The 6,798-nt window shown below is 43.9% G+C and overlaps 1 pseudogene; it reads right to left on the bottom strand.

Moving 5' to 3' along the window:
• Positions 1 to 242: 242 nt before the first annotated feature.
• Positions 243 to 4,619, bottom strand: LOC147423072 (translocase of chloroplast 101, chloroplastic pseudogene; annotated as a pseudogene).
• Between the last annotated feature and the right edge of the window lie 2,179 nt (positions 4,620 to 6,798).

Consider the following 6,798-nt stretch of genomic DNA (forward strand, 5'->3'; position numbering starts at 1 on the left):
AATAGATTGAATTGGGGCTACTCCTTGGAATGGCAAAATTAGGGTCTCCTTTGAAGGACCCTTCTGTTTGAAAGTTAAGGGCCTTGAGTTCACAGTCATAGTCTAAGATCATTATCTGCTAAAAATGTGCTATGGGTTTGAGGCATGCGCACACAAAATATTGCTCAAGGCAAACCAAATATACCCACACAAAAAAACAAGAAATAAAAATAAAAGTCTGCAGAGATCAATTTTAGTGTTAAAATTAGTGTCAATGACACGACTTGTTTGTACCACCTAAACATGCTACACAAGAAGTTTTCAACAAATTCTCACAATAATTCCCACATTGTGACTTACCTCAACATCATGAGCTTCTGCGAGGGAGGCACTGCATACCTAGCTAGGTACGATTGGGGGCAGGGACGGCCGGCCTGGTGGGGGGGGCGGTGGTCCTCTGCCCCCAACCGTACCTAGTTAGGTATGTGGTGCCTCTCGAGCAAAAGCTCATGATGTTATGCATTGTATGGAAAACACTGATAAAGACTCAGTTTTCCTACTAGTGTCTCCACATGTCAGTCCAATACAGAAAGCCTTACATCTCCTGAACTTCTCCACACTGAGTCAACCATATGCAAAGTGCTCTTGGAGAAGCCATAGAGTGAATTTGGAGCCCAATTATGAGACCGCAAAATCAGCATCTCTTTTTCTTCTGCAGCTTTCAAACTCAACACAAATATACAAATGGATTATGGGAAGTTGATGAATCATGGACAATCTGTACATTTGCTGTACTGTCCGTAGACTTCCATAGCCTAGATTGCTTGACAGCATACAAGTAAAACTTCTCTTTCAAAAGAGCTTAGATGAACTGCTCCACTCTGAGAGTATGGTAATGTGGTACAATTTAATGGCAAGCTGTGAGTCTTGATTGCATTTTTCTTTCCATATCACGACTTGAAGAAGCCTGCAATCCGATTGACAATAAGGACACGCAACAAAGGCACAAGGCCTATCAAAGCCATCTGGAACTGGTCTGAGCTATTTGCTCGAATTCTTATCTGACCAGCTCTGATGCTATTCAAGTTAGCCTGACCAGTAATCGTTGTCTGCCCCAACAGGAATTGTACCTGACAAATGCTGTCAATAGCAATACTTTTTTTCCAATTGATGATGGAAAGCCCGATGGAGGATAAATCTTCGCCTTTAAAGGAGGCCTCCAAGTATCCACCATAAGCAACTTCTTGCTGCGAGGTCATGACTCCACCACCTACAGCTAGCTTCAACCATTTATTGACTACCAAGCAGTCTTCCAACTTCATACCAGCAGCAGAAGTCTCCCCAATCATTATGAGTGCAAGTCCACAAGTCGCTTTATGTTTCTTGGATGTGTTGAATTTGATCTCTCCATGGAGCTCATAAGCAACATCAGGGAGTGTATGGATGTTAAGCCCAGTTTGCAAGCTTTTCTTTTTGAATGATGTGGCACATTCCAATTGCACATTGGTGTCGTTCTTATCCTTAATTATCTGCCCTGAAATGGAAACAGGTAACTTTGGGGAGATCATAAAGGCTTTCTTTACACTCAGACCATCATGGCCAATGTCACGATCCCAACCATGTTCACTTTGGACAGGCCGAATCAGTAATCCATTCTTTGTAGCCAAAGAATGGTACCTATGGGTGGGGTTATCAGAATCAAACGAAAGTGGTAGTGCCATATCAGGCATTGGTACTGGTTCTGTGGCTGGATTTGTTTTGTCATGATGCAAGTCCATCAGATCTGATACCTCCTTTGCCAATGCAGCCAAGCCTTTCTTCACTTCTTTCCTCCTAGCACGTGCATCCATTACCCACCGCTTGATCAAGAGCTTCTTCCTGTACTTTAGCTCCTCATGATAATGTTCCCTCTGTTCCTTATCCAGAGATAAAAGTTCTTTTCTGGTCAGACGCCTGAAACAAGACAAAACTTCATACTCACTTTCATCATCTGAATTGAAAACTTCTTCGTCAGAATTGGAGTCCTCTTCATTGATCGCTTGTTCATCATATAGTTTCGGACAGACTTGAGACTGAAACAGTAGTGCAAGCAAAAAAGACAAAGAAGGTACTTGTGGGCGAACCCAGAAGGTCTTGTCTTTAAATCGCAATACATTATCAGCTTCTGCCAATATCTTGGATGCAAAGCAAAGAAGAAGCAGCTGTGGTTGCCAGACTTCTCTATTGGATACAATAGAACAGTTTGCTGCACGTATCTTAACTGCAGCATGATTCTCAACAATGGAATGTAAATTCCTAAGTTGCATATTCCCAGCTGCCTGGCAGATAGTTTCCTGCAGTGTGTGCAAACGTCGAGCTATAAACATCTCATACTCTTTGGCGGCATTGTTGGCATCATCTAGGGGAGCTGAAAGCCCATGGGTGAATACCACAATAGTATCATTCCAGATGGCATTACCAAGCATGGCACTGATGGCCCTAAACAGAGACAGTTCACCATAGTCTCTGCATTGCAGGTCCAAACGATCGACATAGAGAACAACATCCGGAGGTGACCTTTTGATGTGGCATTTCACTGATGACAAAATCTTAAGATTATTTTGATTATCTACACCTGACATTAGGAAACCTGGAGTGTCTATGACTCGCAAGGTTAAACCATTCACTTTTCCAATTATCTCTTTCACTTCCTTTGTGGCAGGCTTGAAAGCATCTGTCTCTGACTCATATTTACCCAACAGTGAGTTTATGGTTGCACTCTTTCCAACACCACTCTTTCCAAGAATCAGGACTGTGCACTCAAACTCTAAACATCCTAACCTTCTTGCCTCTAGGCCTTCTGCAAGTAGTCTCAAATTTTTCAGATCAGACTCTCTCCACCCACTTCCTCCTCCCAAACGATCAGCAAGGTCCAATCTGTAAAGAACCTGTCTAACAACATCATTTCTAGATTGTTGAAGCCTGATAGACAGACACAAAAGCTTGAGACGAAGCATCCAGAGCTTTTCCCTGACATCCTCTACTCCTGTTAGATTATTTTGCCTAGAAAAGATGAACCCAGATTCTATGCAAGAAATGCAGTGTCCCCAACATGGAGGTCTTGCAGGAAAACCGACATCATCAAATATTGGCATACCGGAGGTAGTAGCTGTTGAATCCACACTTTGGTCTTTAAAGGCCTCATCCTGAATTCCCTCGTCTGGGTCCATTTCTGATGTGTTGTTGAACCCATCCTCTTGATTTGACAAAGTGCCACTGTTGAAAGCATACGCAGAAGATATTGTGGACTCTGGGATTTTCTGACTGAATCTTTCAGCATTCATATTTTGGGCGGCACCCTCTTTTGCTACAACTGGTTGCTGGATATATACACGAGTACCCAGATGATTGTCAGTGTTAGCAGAGCGTGAAACTGAGCTATATTCACCACCCTTTGGTAAGCATTCCTGCTCACCTTGTTCCCCACCATCACTAGTACTTTGATGGTGTATTGCATCACAGAATGCACTTCCATGTCCTGGCTCATTAGTTGGCAAGACCTTCCCTATCTTGTCACACAGCCTGAGCAAAGGAGAGGGTGGCAGAGTTTTAGGTAGCTCTTGCTCTTCCATCGTGTCATCTGCAACACGAATAGGGAGACCCTGAGCAGAATATGGCAAGAACTCTGTGTTTTCTGATTGATCCGTATCAAAGGCCTGATCAGAATCTGCACCATCTAATTTTTCTACATCATGAGTATCATCATCGTCTCTCAGATTTGCAGCAGGTACGCCTGGGGGATGGTGAGCCAGATGCCAGGTAGTGTTCCTCTTTTGGGTAAAGCGTGCTCGAACTACAGGCAGTAGGTTGTTGAGAATATCATGAACAACATCATCATCCAGAGAAAGATTATTAGCAAAAGCAATCTCCAACAAGCGAAACCTGAATGCTTCTTCACTTGTATTATCTAGCACAGAAGTGTCCAAGGAAGCAACCCCACTGTTCAACTCATTAAGCTTCCTCAAAGCTCTGTTGAGAGTGGCACTAGGAGCCTCAGAACGTGCAAAAAACTCCTTAAATGAGCCACTGATAGATTCCATGTCAGAGAGGGCAGTCATGTGCTCTGATACGCTGTCAAAGGATGCACTGCTTGGAGCAAGGCTGAGCTCATCTTCATCGTCACCATCATCGTAGATGCGTACCCGTAGAGGTGCATAATCGTGACTTGAAGTACTTGAAGCATCTACGGAAGCCCAAGGTGGATTGTTGAGGCCATCCATTTCGGTAACTCTGTGTTAAAGTGTGGCTTGTCTGGGGCTTCTCCTATTGCTGAGATTGTCCTCCTTCTTAGCGTGGTGTATGCGCACAACGATCATCTTAAAAGGGAGGCCGATTGTCGCGAGAGTGCTCGGGCATAGCCATAAAGTCTCATTTGGGGCTCAAGAAAACGTGGAACGGAAGAACGAGCTTACCGAGTACGTGCGAAAGTTTGATTCGCCTACCTTCGATGGTAAGCTCCGAAACTGAGGATCAGAAGACAGAAGCTGACAAGGAAACCCTATGTTTCGCAGAAAGAACCCCTCCATTCCTGCTAAAGGAACGTCTCAGAATGAAGAGGGCGACGTTGGTGATAAAACTCTATCTCTGCCCTTTTGAATTTTTGAATTTGAATGGTAATCGTCTTCAATTTTATTAGTTGGAATCTTAGTAGATGCCTTCAGCACTACTAAAAGGAAAAATCCCCATAGAACGATGACAATCAAACCCAGATACCGTCGAATAGGGCTTTCAAACCACTTCAATGACCATCTGTTCTGCTTGCTTTGGTTGTCTCTCCTGCCCGAAGCTTTTTTTTTTTTTTTGAATGCTCTATGCTCGTGCCGCTTACCCCAAGAGTTTCCATGTGGGCTTGCGGTACAGCTGCCCCTTACCGATTGATTACACTTTGGCTAAGGTATCCATCGTGCCAAAGAGCTGCAGTTGCAGCCTAGCCCTCGTAGTCATCCTCAATCCCCTGCCTGGTCACCACATCACTCGTGCGTGCGTCCAAATATATATGAGCTCCCCACCCTTCTTTGTGTCCTCCTTCGTTTTCGAGAGGGTATCTTCACTTGCTAATAAAACAATTTCCAAAGTGTGTCACACATACTCGCTCATTTTATTAGCAGGTATGTGCACTAGATACCCACTAATAACAATTTCCAAAATGTGTAAAACATACTTACTCAATGAGATTCCGTTTAATATCCACCCCCCTCCCCAAAAAAGAAAAATCCTCCACACACCCTGCTCACATCCCCTTCACGCGACATAGAAAGATAGCTTGCACTAGCATCACAGGTGCACATGAGAGAGAGACGGTCTGTCCTACCCCAATCGTCCAACCTCCACCCAGCACCTTGTGCCTCTATCGTACAACATGAGTCCCCCCACACCTCCTCACGCACTTGCTCCGCCTGCATCATACAAGAGGAGCCCATGTAACAACCCCGCATGCCCATACAGAGAGACAAAGAGAGGGGGAGGGAGGAAGAGAAACACACACACACACACAGACCTCACAGCACCAATAAGACACCCTTAGGAATGCTCTAGCACGCATGTGTGTGTGTGTGTGTGTGTGTGTGTGTGTGTGTGTGTGTGTGTGTGTGTGTGTGTGTGTGTGTGTGTGTGTGTGTGTGTGTGTGTGTGTGTGTGTGTGTGTGTGTGTGTGTGTGAGAGAGAGAGAGAGAGAGAGAGAGAGTATTGCGTTGAGCAAACGAAGAATCCAATCGAGAAGCTCATTTTGAAAAAGACAGTGTTCGTAAATATAATCTTTTGCAAGGAGTTTTTTTGTTGAGATACCTCCTTGCACATGGGCTCACAGCAACCTGCATATTCATCAATGATTACAAGTCAAGAAGGTGCCTGATTGGGGTGTTTTTGCATCTTCCTCTAGTGTAACTACGAGATTTCCCTCGATCAAAATTAGAGGAAGAGCTAGGTGTCAGAAATGAAGTAAATGAGTTGGGGGTAGCAAGAGAATTGGGTCTTTTTAGTGAGGGGGAGTCATCGTCTTCAATACAAGGCTTGAGTAGGCCAGCAATAATCTTCACTCCCTTGTAGTTAGCATAAGTGGTTAGATAAATCCCAAGTTCATCATACTTTAGTTCCTTCAAGATATCTAGCATTAGCCCACGAAAGATGTTGAAAGCAATTTGAGCAATCATTATTTCTTTAGCTTGGCCTCCTACCCAAGAACAAATAAGGGAGAGATGAAAGTCCACCGGTGGTTTGGGGAAGAGTAGGTCCAGATGGTTGAGGATAAACCAAATAGCATGATCAAACCACATGATGCTGGATTCGCAAGAAGCTTTAGGGTCAAGAAATTTGCAAGCACAATTAACATAGGGTCGAAAAACATTCTAAATGGATTCTGTGTAGAAATCTTGATTACTTTTGGCAAACTTCATGTTCTCCTTTGTACGAATGTAGAGGCATGTATTGGAAGGGCATTTGGAATGGTCGATAAGGCTGGGGTTGAAGGGGGCTTTGATGAGTTCCCCTTTGTCTAAGAACTGTCCTCCTTTCAAAATTTTGAGTCTACAATCCTCAAAGAAGAGGCAGGAAGATTAGCCCGGTGCACCCAGGTTTCACTAAGAATAGGTGCTAAAAAAGCTTTGTTAGGTAGGACCCAGAGCTGATGGTCCACCGAAAAGGATTCAATTTCAATTTGTCTAACAGGTATGAAAGGGAAAACCTTGGATTTTTTTGGTACCAATTCTAAAAGGTTAGAGTCACTAAGAGAGCAAAGATTACTCTCAAATTCCTTGACAGATTCAAGAGCCGCACTATCTCTAC

Source organism: Adiantum capillus-veneris, chromosome 26 (genome assembly GCF_014529385.1).
Source record: "Adiantum capillus-veneris isolate H3 chromosome 26, ASM1452938v2, whole genome shotgun sequence".
In the NCBI taxonomy this organism is placed as follows: Eukaryota; Viridiplantae; Streptophyta; class Polypodiopsida; order Polypodiales; family Pteridaceae; genus Adiantum; species Adiantum capillus-veneris.